Source organism: Nanorana parkeri, unplaced genomic scaffold (assembly GCF_000935625.1).
Source record: "Nanorana parkeri isolate BGI_ZX_2015 unplaced genomic scaffold, ASM93562v1 scaffold893, whole genome shotgun sequence".
Classification (NCBI taxonomy): domain Eukaryota; kingdom Metazoa; phylum Chordata; class Amphibia; order Anura; family Dicroglossidae; genus Nanorana; species Nanorana parkeri.
The window spans coordinates 92,608-103,683 of record NW_017307161.1 but is presented as its reverse complement, the minus strand read 5'-3'; positions in this window follow the sequence as shown (position 1 = coordinate 103,683).

Here is an 11,076-nt window from a genome sequence, read left to right as displayed (position 1 = left end):
TGATATATATATATATATATACATACTGTATATAATAATGATATGTAGTCTTAACTTACATGCGTACACCATCAATGTCCAAAATATGATGAAACCAGTAAGCTTAAGGAGAACCAGTAAGTAAAACATTAGGCATACACATATGGTCCCCACAGTCAAAGCCAGATGTAGCACACACATGTATGGAGCACAGAAAGGATATTATTGCTAGGTAGTTAGTTTGACTACACTAATACACTAAGACTTTGGAAAATAGTATACACATTCCTTCTACCCATGCCCTATCTATATATTTTTTTTCAGATCAGTGATAGAGCTTACACAGGACTGCATTATGCAGGAAAGGATATTGATGAAAATGGGGTAAGCAGTTTGCTTCTAAAACATTAGTTTTCATTTAAGACTATGAGGGTATTTTGTGAGAGGGATTGATATAGTTTCATTCTATATCTGACATAGAAAGATGGCCATTAAGATATACAATATGGTGAAATCAAAAAGGGAAAAAATCTTCTTCTGTGACTTATATCTAAAGAGTTTTCTCCTTCCCTTATCCTGTGGGTATAGGTAAGTGAGTTCAATCAAATTTGATTTAAGATGCAATCATAATGGATATTCTTAAAGAGTCAAGCTACCCCATAATTATGGTTTTAGATTCCTGGAATATCTCATGAATGTGCAATACATACTATCTCCTTTGAGCAAGTGAGCGGCACAGTTTGGAAAATGGAGTAAATATACAGTATATATACACTTCCTAAATTACTGAAATTATGAGAGAGGTAAGTATATATATATATATATATAAAGTATTTATGGGTTATAGATGCCCACCTCATTCCCAATGAAGTGAACTTTATTTATGAAATGCATTTAACTAATCATCAATTACCCCATCAATAATAATAATAACAAGACAACAAGACATGTGGAAAGCTACTGTCATCTACTATACCATGATATTTCAAATATGTATCCTTGGGGGCAAGATTGAGGTGTAATAAGAAATTGTATCTATATTAAGTTTTATTAGTGTGTGTATTTTTTAAACACTGAATATGTAATTTTGAACATATTAATTATAGTTGTGTGTGCCTTAAAAGCCACATACAATGTTTTGAAATAGAAAACGAGTGGACAGATCACACAAGCAGGAAAACGACATTTCAGGGTGCATTCTATACACAAAAGACATACAGAATACCTCAAGGTTGTCATACGACATTGCATTTTTTATTTTTTAGAGAAAATTACAGCAGCTTCAGAGTAAAATTGAGAGATATTGTTTAATAACATTAAATAGCAAAATGGCTTGTGTAGCAATTTTATATGGTATTGTATAGTATGATATGATATTTACAGTATATGTAAAGGCAAATCTTTGTTTGTAGTTTAGGATTATACTCTCTTTCAGGTTTTTATTGCTGTCTGTGTCCACAACAGGGAGATTGACCAATGTTCCAATGACAAATGTCTATAGCTGGCCATACACTAGTAGATTTCCGAGTGAACACTCTATTGAAAGATCTTGCCACTGGATAATGCCATCAGACACTTGACAAATGTTGATCAAAATTTCATTTGATCCTAACATTTGCTTTTGGAATGGATGGAGTTTCCCGAATGAAAACTACATTCACTGTTAGAATTTCGTTTGTTCCAGAACAATTTTCATCCTACTCCTTTGAGGGGTTTTTTTGGTCACTACGGATTAAAACAATTGTCAATTTGACCCTATCAACTAATAGAAAGTCTTCCTTCGTACGATAGTATTGCCAGCTTAAGATAGGAATTCCCCTTTCTTCTCATTTCCTGGTGCGTCAGAATAGGCAGTAAAGGGAAATCTCCCTAATGTAACACATCAAGCAAAAAATAACCGGGGATTTGAAACCCTCCTTTCTCTATCCAAAACTTAAAAAAGGTTTGCCTTTATGTACACTGTAAAAAATATACATTGTTCGCAAAGTGAAAGTTTAGTGTTTACTTTGAATATCCAATCATGTGCAACTGAAATTAAAAATATATATTTTTTTGATTGCACGTGATTGGACAATTGTGAAAGCAGATTCCCCTTATTCATTAAAGGAGAACTATGAGGAAAAACACTGGCCCCATAGTTCTCCTTTAATGAATAAGGGGAATCTGCTTTCACAATTGTCCAATCACGTGCAATCAAAAAAATATATATTTTTTTGATTGCACGTGATTGGACAATTGTGAAAGCAGATTCCCCTTATTCATTAAAGGAGAACTATGGGGCCAGTGTTTTTCCTCATAGTTCTCCTTAGGGTAACGGGAGGACACAAACTCGCATCCTCCCGTTACCCTAAGGAGAACTATGAGGAAAAACACTGGCCCCATAGTTCTCCTTTAAGCAAAGTGAACATCTCTTCTCCTCTAATAAATTGGACTCATTATTAAGAAAGCCTTGTTTGTCTAAACAAATGATAAACTATGAGGGTTATTCACTATAGAGCCGAAGGATCCAGCTGTAGCTTCGGCTGATCCTTCTGCTCGCTTTGGCTGCCTGAGCCCTTAGGTTCAGTCAAAGCGGAGGGCTGCTGTACGAGCTATTCACAATAGCCCGTAGTACAGCAGCCAAAGGCGGCCAAGCAGCTCAGCCGAGCCGAACACATATGCTTCGGCTCGGCTGAGCCGTAGTGACAGGCAAAGCGTGTAGAAAGGTCGGCTGAAGGGAGGACTGTTCTCCACACAAATGGCAGCTGGGTGGAGCCAGCTGGGATCTCACAGCTTGCTCCGCCCAATTGAGAGATACTGTTTAATAACATTAAATAGCAAAATGATAGGTGATTTAGGATCCTGTTCACTCACCAGTCCACTATACAGATGAAAGTTTGCTCTGTTAGTACACACAAAATTACTACTGAATATGTATATAGTTTTAAAAAAAAACTTCTTATGTCATGCTACACAATTCTGCCAACAAATTTTCAGCTAAACTTTTCTTTCCTACACCTGTAATGTCTTAGCAATAAGGCATATCAACAAACACTTAGGAGAACAGTTGTAAAATAGTCATTACTATCCTATCTTGACAGTAAATGAGACTTGGACAGATAGGATGTGATCTTAGCTAATGCTTAAATAAAGGTGTTACTTCATGTAATATAATATTTTGACTAATTAAAATGCAGTTACGCTGTACTTGGCTCTCCATATTTTGATTTCAGTAGTTAGTAGGCCACGCTTCTTAATTTTCACTCCGGCCAAGCGTCTCTTTACTATAACGCTTCCACAAACAATCTACCTAGGAATACCTTTTTATTACTTTACAGCACATTTTCTCTCCCTGAAGTTTTATGGCATTTCATTAAAGCAGCCAGAAGGTGATACCGGTCCCTTTTGCCGAAGTGAAATAAATTCAGGTTTTATCGCTCCTGGAAATGCTACAATAGCTGTCAGACTCTTGATGGATATTCCCAATTACAAGACTTGTGGAGCATTTTATACTTACATCTACACTGTAGCTTAACAGACACTGCCTCAATTCCAGCCCGTTTTCTTTTTCTCTTAGACCAGCTTTTGCATCCCTTAGCATATAATGACCAATTTGTTATCACTTTGACCCTCTGTTCACAGTATCCCTTCTCCTATAATTGTATTTTCTTTCCTTTATATGTGCATATTATTCCTCATTTACTCAGTCTTCTCTGTTTAGGGAGAAAGGCAGAAGTGCAGAAGTGTTCTTTTAAAGTCTAAGGCATAAAAAAACATGCATACAATTGAAATGCAGAACCAAAATCCTTTATAATGATTTAACTTTTCCAAAGCCATAAAAGAGACCTGTACGCACTGATGTGTGAAACAGGTTTTATTTTGTCTGTTAACAATAAATGTAAGCAAATCACTGATAGTTCACAGTCCAATTGTTGCAGTGGGCACAATGATATATTTTGGTTGATTATGCAGGGGAAATATGTTTTGTTATTATTTGGCTGGATAGGCTGTCCAATTACTTAAGTTTTACTGTTAATTGAACTAAAGTTAGTTCATGTTTACATTTTTTTAAGAGGAACAACATTCAGAATGCAATTTACATTATGATAGCACACTTGTTACCATTGGTGCTATGCAGGATAGGAATCCTTTTTAAAATTTTTACTTTACACATTGGGATGATTCACCAAAGAAGTTGGGGATCTTAACATTATACATTCTGTGAATATTCACTTCAGTTATCCAATTATGTACAAACTAAGGGGCATGCCACTGTAAAAATAAAAACTAGGAAGAGGGAGGAAAAAAGGGGGAGGTAGAGAGTAAAATGTCCACCACAATCCAATGGAGGGGGACTCAAAAAAATAGTTGCCTCCTTACCATGTAATGTGTCAAGGCCGATGTCGACTGTCCAAGAACAGTGTAAAGACCATCAGGGATGGGTCCTGGGTGGTAGGGATGCATCCATACCGATACTAGTAGTCAGTGCTTCTTGGCCAATCAGCATGGAGCCGACTTCCCGGGTGATCAAGAAGACGGGAGGTGGGTAATGACATGTTGCCCCGCTTCCTGATTGCTCGGGAAATTGGCTCCATGCTAGCGGAAGTACCGGTATCGATACTACCGAAAGATAAATATCGGCCCTTGTACTCGATACAGAAAAAAACGGTATCAGTGCATCCCTATTGGAAGGGTAATATATCTCTCCTTTATTTGGATTATGGTCATTTGAAAGGGCAGTAGAAGGTAACTTTACCTGTGGGAGGGGTTAATATTCAGAAAAAAGCCACAGAGCGATTATGGGTTAGTTGAGGTTTGAGAGTGAGACTTGTGTCTGGAAAAAAATGTTTGAGCTGCTTAATAACTGAGCACTGCTGAAAGATCTGTCTATGATGGATGAAGAGTTCTTTGGATTGTAATAACCCTCCTGCCAGTAAAAAGCCCTGAGATGGTGAGACACTATATTGTTTTGTTTTTTTTGTGCTGAAGACAAACTGACTTTGTTTTGCTGTTGTGTTGAAAAAAAATAATTTTTCCATTTTGCTGCTAGAGGCACATTTTATTTTGCCTCTTGGAAAAATAAAGCCTGATTATGTATTTATACTACTGCACTGGTGATCCCTGTGAAACCCTCTGAAATTTACAACAGGTATTATAGATTCTTGTGTAGTCAAAAACAGTATATTGGTAGGCTAACTGGAGTATAAGTTTGGAACTAATGTTTCACTGTCACCTGATGTAAATGGTCAGATGCATTTTACAATGTGCACTGTTATATGTTGGTTGTAAAGCTGCTTGCAGGCACTATAAACCATATTTGAAACTATTCCTATCAGTCCCTCAAGGATGCTTACAGTCTACCACACTCCTACCACCAACGTGGAAAAAAAGTCAATTGGGTCTTGGTTCTGCAGTCCTCAGTAATACCTGTAAACAATGTAATTGATGAAACTAGCCATACACTTGTAGTGGATGTGGCAATCTCCCCTGCTGGGCATGTTCCTGGAATGTGGGAGGAAACTGAAAAATCCAGAGTAAATTGAGAGAACATAGTGTAATATGAGGTCAAGGCCCACAGGAGCAAGGGGGGAGGTCTAAACATTTAGCTGTCCTACTGCCTGATCTGTCGTACAGCTTAATAACTAGCAGTACTGCAGTAAATTCCCCAAAATGTAGTATATGGCAGCTGACCATTCCTTAGATGTTGTGGCTGTGTTAGTTTTCTTTTCCTATGCTTTTTTTCCTTTATTTGTACATGGCGATTCTGCTAGTAACACACTTCCAATCCTAGCATGACATCACTCAATCACCATACTATATTGGGACAACAGAAACAAGATAGATAGAAACTATAGAACCCCTCCTATCTCCTATTCCTACATAACAGAGAGGGTCTAGGTTCTGTAGTCCCCAGAGATACATGTGAACAATGTAAATGCTAAAGCCAGACATACACTTGCCAAGGATGTAGGAATCGACCCTGCCCTGGCTATTTTATTCTGACACCCACGGCTGTCAAAATAAACAAATGGTGACTGCAGATGATTGGCTGTAGTCACTGCTCCGGTTGACAATTTTTGCCCGGCTCCTTCAACAAAAGTCATTGGAAAATCAGCTTTTGTTGAACGGAGTGGTGCCAACAGGGCCACCCACCCACGAATTTTCTTCATTCGTGAAGTCTATGCCCAGATTAAAAGTCAGCAGAGAGAGCATAGAAAGTTATGTGTGCACAAGATTTCTGGGAAGATCGGCAGGTATTTGTTTGAAGTTATCAATCAGATATAACAAAACACTTTCAATGGTACATTTAAGAGACCAAAAGGGAGCAAATATCTACAGGGTTATTCACAAAAGGGTGAAGAGTTTGGAGAAGACAGGAGAAGGGAACAATCTAGGCAAGAATAGATATGAAAATATTCTTCAATTCAGTTCACTTTCCAGTTCAGCTATGTTGTCCTAGATTGTTCTCTTCTCCTGCCTTCTCCAAACTCTTCACCCTTTAGTGAATAACCCTGTAAATTTTAGTTTTTTGGGTTTAGATGTGCTTTAACAATTTGGCACTGACGCACCGACACCTTTATATGATCATTCAGGCTTGTAAAACATTGGCGTTATTCTTCCATTGATAAGACTGTAAGATTAAATCTGATTTGTTGCTTTACTGTGTTTTGCGCACATTGTTTAATATGACGTTGTTTTATTGAATACAAAACAGTAGGGTTGCACAGATACCAAGTACAGTACTCGGTACAAGTACGAGTACATGTACCGATACATTTGCGCTTCAAGACTACACTAGAGAAAAATTCAAAAGTTAGGAGGCAGCTGTCATTTGTAAGGAGCACACGGAGCTTCTGGGATTTGTACATCTCTGTTTTAATGTACGATTTTGTTTTCATAGTACTGTACGAGTACTGATACTTGCCCAGTACTTACAAGTACGTGTACTGATACATTTTTGTTTAAAACAACGGTTTTTCTAAAACAATACAGACTAATGATTTCAGGACAGTGGTGGAGCGCCAGAGCCAGGTCCCAGCTGCAACCGCTGCAACCCTGGTAGTTCTCATGAAAATGACCAGTATCTGCACTGGTACTCGAAAAGTATCTGTGCATCCCTACAAATCAGTATGTCGAAATAACTTGACAAATAATAGCAATTGGCTTAGATATCCATTATTAATCCCAAGACAAAGCAGACTCTGAGCAATGTTTTTGTATGTATGACCCATAGCAGCTGCAAGTGTGATTATATTACTCTTCATATCTGGAAGAAATCAATTTACGCATTGCGCATTTAAGCAGTAACTCCACCATGTAGGGAATGTAGAGCAGGGTAGACAACCTCTGTGCTCCAGATGTGGTAATACTACAAAGCCTATCATGCCTTTGCCACTGAAAGCCTTGGGGTGCTCCATGGGACTTGTAACTTCCCAACAGCTGGAGTGCTGAGGTTGTCTACCCCTGATTTAGAGCAACTGACTTGATCTTAGGGAAGATCTACAGCATGCTATGTTATTTTTTCCAAAAGTGAAGGAAACATTCCTTTCATAATCATATAGTGTGTGAAACGAGCCAGGCGCAAAATCTGCTGATAGATATGAGTGAATCCGTTTTCTCCAAATCTGCTTTCACCATTATTTTTTTCAGAAGTTAATTAGGCGTATTTATGTTGCCCTGCATGGTTTCTCATACTTCCCTGTGTCTGCCCACCCTTTCACACAGCTATTTAGGACAGGTGTGTCATTAGACCCAAATCTAGGAAGCATTGCAGGATCATAACTAGTTGAATTTTGTCAGCCATAATTGGAGCTGAAAACCTTTGCAACTGCAGCTCAGTGCCCCCTTTTTGTAACAGGCACAATCACGGTTTCCCTTGTAGACTGTTTTACCTCATTATCATTTCAACTACTATACCAGTTGCCGATGTTGACTACAAGCTGTCAGTTATTTTTCTCACTCCATACTCCAGAATTGATCATCATCATGCATCATAGTCACAGTGCAATCTCACATTAGTTCTTCTAATGGCTTATACAAATGACTGAAAACTACATATTCCAGATGCAGCTGGCTGCTTTTAGCTGCTGGTTACCTATGCCATATCTGTTCAATCATAGAGCTGAATAAAGCCTGTCATTTATCCAGGCAGGCACTTTCAGAAGGAGACTCCTTACAATTAGTAGTATCTGCCAGATGAATCTCATTTATCCTCAGCGCCACAGGGTTGTTGGTTTTACCATTGTCTCACAGAATCTAGTAGATATTAGACAGGGTTAGTGTCTGAAGGTCAGAGTTAGGGAGCCGAACCCATTACCCCCAAAACATAACCTGGACACACTTGTACTTATTTTGTTGTTGGCAACTACCTTTTTTTTATCTCTCAAAGCCGGTTCACACCACAAACAGTGCATTCCAGAGTGGTCAGGCTCTGGAAAGCACTGTATCGCACTCCAGCCAGCTTCCTGCATTCAGGGGCGGGAGGGGGCATGGCGATGCATTGTATTCAATGGCACCACAGCCACACACCTCACCTGCAATCACCCGAACGTGTGGCACATCAGTGTCTGCATTCCGGTCCAGTGTGATCTGCAAAAATAGTGCTTGCAGATCACGATACAGTGCGGTCCAGAGCCTAACCGCTCTGGAATGCACTGTTTGTGGTGTGAAACAGCCCTAAAAGAGTATATTTCAGTTTTCAGGTTACAGTCAGAGGGCTTCATTGCTGCTGTGATTGCTGCCTGATGTAACCCCATTGAAATCCATTTGGCCACGTGTTAATCGCTGTGTGCAATTGTGCACGATTACGCCTCCCGGATCGCTCAGGTCTTATCGAGCCCTTGGGCCTGGTTCACACCACTTTCCGGACCAGGTCTGGAATGCGGTACACTGCGTTTTGCTGCATTGTTGCGTTTTTGTGATTTTACCGCTTTCCGGAACTGTTTTTTTTTTCTTACAACGGGCTTTCAGGTGCAGTCCAGTGCGTTTGCATGCATTTATGCTGCGTTTCTATGCATACAAGTGCATTCCAGACCAGACAAAATGAGACATGCAGTATTTTTCTGGTCTGGTCTGGTGTGAACAGAGGCCATAAATAGCATAGGGATATATTAGGATGCATTTTGGGTCCGGGAACAATCTGGTCTGATCTGGACATGATCTGGATGTGGTGTGAACGGGCCCTGATCAACTCAATCTTCATACTCATTATGGCCAATAAAATATATTTTACATACATATTTGTGTGTTTTTTCCAAAGTTATTACAAACGAAAGAGAGAAATGTAAAGCATTTGATACAATGCATATATTTTTCAAGTTTCATGCTGTAATGACAAAAATATTTTCAAACCCGTCCCTGTTTGTTGCCCCACTCCTGTTTCCCTTTTGCCTGGCCATTGCTCCCTTTCTATAGTATGGCTGAGAGAGTCCTCAAATAGAAACCATCTTTAAGACATACATAATTACGAAGACCACAGGCTACATTCAGTACATGCACAGCATAGGGTACTATAGTTGCAGAGCAGACTGCAGAATCCTATTTATAATCAAGAATACCAAATGTGCATTCCACCATGCAGTGGGCATGGTTGAGTCCACTGGCGGAACTACCAGGGTTGCAGCGGTCACATTTGCTACCGGGCCCTGGTGTTCCGCCACTTGGGAGGGGGGGCGTGGAAACGAAGAAGAGAGCCCGGCAGTGGAGTAGTGAGGGGGGGGGGGCATGTGCCCCCGGGCGCCGGTCTGAAGGGGCGCCGGGCAGGGATTTTTTTTTACTCCATTTAGCCCTGCTTTGGACAGGCAGGGCTAAATGTAAAGCAGAGGAGCCGTTTTGCACAAGTGATTTCAGCAGCTATACAGCCGCTGAAATCACTTACATGCAGACTGCTTGTGACTTGTCTGGCCCCTTCCATGTCCCCCCCGCCGTCGGCTGCCTCCATCTGTACCGTGGTTTGTGGAGTCCCCTGCCCACTGTCAGGGTGGAGAGCAAGGAGTAGAGCAGAGAATAAAATTAAGTTAAAAAAGTAAACAAATAAATATTTTAAATAAATAAAAATGGAAAAGATAAAAAGTAAAAAATAATAAAATAAAAAGGTGATAAAAAGTAAAAAAAGAAAATAAATAAAAAATTAATAATAATAATTAATCCACACAACCTAATCTGATACCCCCAGCCCACCTGAAACTCTGCACAGGCCACCTGAGACCGTGGACAGCCCACCTGAAATGCCCACAGCCCACCTGAGACCCGAGACCAGAAACACTTAAAAAATAATATTTTCCCCCAGCAGCAATAACAAATTATTATTGCAGCTGAGAAGGGGGTTATTATTGCTGCCTGGGGGTTATTTTTTAATAACCCTTGATAATTAATATTAAAGGGGGGCAGCAATAATATTTACCCCCTCAGGCAAATATTAATAATCCCCACCCAAGGCAGCAAAAACTAATTATTATTGCTGCTAGGAAGTGTCAGGTAGACTGTATGGGGTCCCCTGATTTCAACTGGTGGCCCTGCCAGGGACTACACGCATGCACTACCCCAGTAACTGCCAAGGTTTTTATGGGGGGTAGAGTGGGGTGTGCTTTGTGGTTTCTTGCACTGGGGCCCTGAGGTGTCTAGTTACACTCCTGGCTGAGGCAGTAATTAAATACCCTACTATCAGTGTTCAGTGTGCATTTTGATTCGGGCCACATAATGTATTCACCACTGAAAATGCCCCATGCCCTACAGACACCATGGGCATAGATAGCTATATAGTACCTGGAGGAGGCTGATTAGCAGGCAGTTGCACCTCACTGTCATATGGTTTTCTTCCAAAAGAAGAATTTGTGATTTAATTAATTTCTAATGAGTGCCTATGATACCCTTCATGAATTCCAGGGATTACACTTACACTAGTGAATTATTGCTATGATTTACCCAGAGATTCAGGGGTGTGGTAAATGATGATGGGGTAGTGTTTTTTGTCTTTGTCCATACATATGTTGCACATTAGTGCTGTGATGACCCTCCAAAACATTTATATAACTTCAATGCTTGTTTGGAAGACCTATGAGTACCCGCTACATTCACTGTGTGTACTGTATGTGTGTGGAGATAGATATATATATATAT